Source organism: Notamacropus eugenii, chromosome 7, assembly GCF_028372415.1.
Source record: "Notamacropus eugenii isolate mMacEug1 chromosome 7, mMacEug1.pri_v2, whole genome shotgun sequence".
NCBI lineage: Eukaryota > Metazoa > Chordata > Mammalia > Diprotodontia > Macropodidae > Notamacropus > Notamacropus eugenii.
The window spans coordinates 84,037,359-84,040,559 of NC_092878.1; the positions used below are offsets into that span (position 1 = coordinate 84,037,359).

The following is a 3,201-nucleotide window of genomic DNA, read 5'->3' on the forward strand; positions in this document are numbered from 1 at the left end:
GAACTTAAGGAAAAGCCCCTAGTGTTCCATTGTACACAGCCTGACCTCAATATAATCTAGAAAAGTAATATGTGAAAGGGGTTTCTAAAAAAAAAAATAGACTTAGTAAGTAATTTGGTCTCCAAAACTTAAAGAAAAGGCACTTTGCTCTCTGCTTGAGTGGTCTTTTTACCCTGCTGTTCTTTCTGCACCTTCCCTTCCCCTGTGGGACATTGGGAGAGGTGAGTAGGTGGATTTCTCTGCCTGGCTTTCTTTGGGGGTCCCTGCACCCCGGTTTCAGAGTCTCTGCACCCTATGTTGTTCCCTTCCCCAGTGGGATGTTGGGGGAGGTGGATCTGTGTGCCTCTGCACCTGAAAAAACTGCCTAGCCTTCTCTCTTTCACTATCTTTTTCTTCCCCTCCCCTGAGGGATATGCATTTTCTAGTCTGATAAGTCTCAAAGGTATAAGAGACAAGGACCTACAGCTCCTCTCCAGCCAAGACTGGAAGGTATGTAAGTCTGGCTAACCCTCTCTCTCCCTGCAGTTGGGGCTGTTCTCCAAGCACTTGGGAAGACTTGGAGGTGCCTTTTGGGCCTGATTTCTCAGGTCCCATTAAAGAGACAGTTACAAGGCTGTCTCACACTTGTCCTGACACTCTCAGGCTCTGGGTTCAGTGGTTGGAACCCATGGACCTTAGCACACCTTCCAAAGCCCTATCTGGAAGGGCAAGTCCAGTTCTCTCTATTCTCTCATTGCTAGGGAATTGGGAAAACTGTTGGTGCTCTCTTCCCTCTGCACCCCAATACTCCCTGTCCCAACATCCATGTCTACAGGATCACCCTTCTCTCCTGACCTACTGGCCAGATCCTTGTAGCAGGACTCAGCAGGATTTTCCAAAGAGTCTCCCCTAGGCTAGCAAAAAATTTGAATTTATAGAAAATAATCTTTTTTTTTAAATGCTATGAGTATTGGGCCTTAGAAATTAAAATGTTACCACTAGTGATTATGAATCCAGATTTGATTTGCTCATTCAACTAAGTTATAGTCACCTGATTGGCATTTAATTGTTTCAAGTTTTAAATACATGCTGGTGGTATGATTATATTTCTGAATTTTCTTATATTGTGTAATTTTGTATGACCTATGTTATTAGAAAAACAATTTCTCTTCTAATCTAGATGTTGTTAGATTAAGAATTTTACTATCAGATTATGAGGTTGTTTACTAAAATAAAGGTTTTTGGAACCATCTAGTCATAAATTCTTATCAAGCCTGTGTAAGTCTTCTGTGTAGCAGAATTCCTACTGAGTAAATTTTTATTTTATTTATTTATTTTTTTGTTCCAAACGTGTTTATGGTCTTCTTTACAGAATCTAAATTCACTGACAATTCCTTAACAGCGAAGGTATAAGGCTCCCTAAGGAAAAGGGTCTAGAACCATATGCAAGGCACAGATGGGCACAACTATGTGGCAAATACCTGAATCAAAGATGATGCCCACCCTAGTCCTTTCCATAGGCATCCTAGAAGGACTTTAGCCAGAAAAGCAGAGACCACCTCAAAGACAATTATGTGTGATACACATGAACTATGTTGCCCTTTCACACAACTCAACTGGGATGGATGGCAATGGAACAGTACTCAAAGCAGAACCATAGTGGAGTTTGGTTTCAAATTATATCCTTAAGAAGTTCTTAGGAGATGGTTAAGACATGATCAATATATTCCTGGGGCCCATAGTGTGCTGGGGTGGTAAGAGTAAAGGACTCAAAGGGCATCCTTGTCTGGCTAGCTGGGCGAGATTTTGATTTTCTAACAATACAGTTGCTAAGCAAAAGTGTGAGGTTGCTGAAGACAAGAGATCTGATGTGGTATCAGGAACGGAGACAAACTCTTATTTGTTCTGAACAATATAGCACTTTATGTTTTTCAAAAAGCTATCAGTACACTTTCATTTTCTTCTGGGCACTCAGACTCACTTTCCTTCCTTGTCATCTACGCTAGTTTAGGCCTGTCAAGTTCTTGAGAGTCACGGCTGCTTCCATCATTCCCTGCACAAGTGATTCCCCAGTAGATTTGACCTGTTTGGCTGTGAGTCCCATGTTCATGGCATCACTGATTCTATTTTCAAGAAGGTGCCAAGTGTCTTCAAAGTCAGGAGAGGAGTCCTGAATCATCACTAGTTCTGTTGTGTTATAGATGCCAATCAATATTGCCCAAAGTGTGTACCAGTTAAGTCAGTGAACTAGTCTCCTGCATAGTGCCACATGTCATCTACCATATTGGTGAGGAGGTTTAGGCTTGCTGGGATATTATGAAGAAGCACAAGGATGCCGAGGGCCCAGGAACAATGTTCAATATATGGGATCAGCATTCTCAGTCTGGTTTCCACTGCATCCCTCAGGAACTGATCTGTCTTCCTCTTCTCTGCCTGGCCCAACTGCACGAGCTTTTGTTCTTCCATCACACAACTGAGTTTAGCATTGCACTGTGTCACAAAACACAGGATCAGTTCACTGCCATCATTTCCAAACATGCCAGTTGCCGCACTAGAGAGACCCAGGGACTAAGCTCCTTCTGCAGTGGCTTCTGGGGTCCACCCATGAGTAGGCACAAACTTCAAAGCTGCAGTCAGGATCCGATGCTGTAGCTGCTCCTCACTTTCATGGTCTTCATTCTGCTCACCGCCTTGATCTGTGTACCAGAGGGGTGAACGTGAGGACTCTCACTTGGGCTCTTCTGTTTTCTGTGACTCGGAGTGCTGCTGAGAAGGAGGGAGGGAAGGGGCAGGTACCTTTGTTCATCAGAAGATTTCATTGACAAAGCTGAAACGTGGAAGACATGTGGCATCAGGGAGGGTTGATACCTGGTCCCAGGCCGGCTCTGCAGCCGCAGAAACCTACACCTTGTCCAATGGAGGACTCCAGCCACTGCCGCCACCATCATGGAAGTGGGCACAGGCCCTTGAAGAGACTCCTGAGAAAATTTTTAAAGACCTGGTAAATTTATCATGATAAGGCTAGTTTGATTGGCTATGTTCTTACCTTAGGAAAAAACAAACAAACAAACAAACTGAACTTTCTCCCCAAGGTAAATACCTTTTGGTACTCAGGAACTGGTGATTATTGAGAATTTTGGTTTTATGGCACTATGGGAATTTGTGATCCTTAAAAGACATTTTGCATCAGCTTGGTTTCCATAAATCCCTATTTTTAAGTTT

The 3,201-nt window shown here is 43.2% G+C and overlaps 1 pseudogene; it reads right to left on the bottom strand.

The window, feature by feature from the left end:
* Positions 1-1,972: 1,972 nt before the first annotated feature.
* On the bottom strand, positions 1,973-2,924 carry LOC140513596 (ubiquinone biosynthesis protein COQ9, mitochondrial pseudogene; annotated as a pseudogene).
* Between the last annotated feature and the right edge of the window lie 277 nt (positions 2,925-3,201).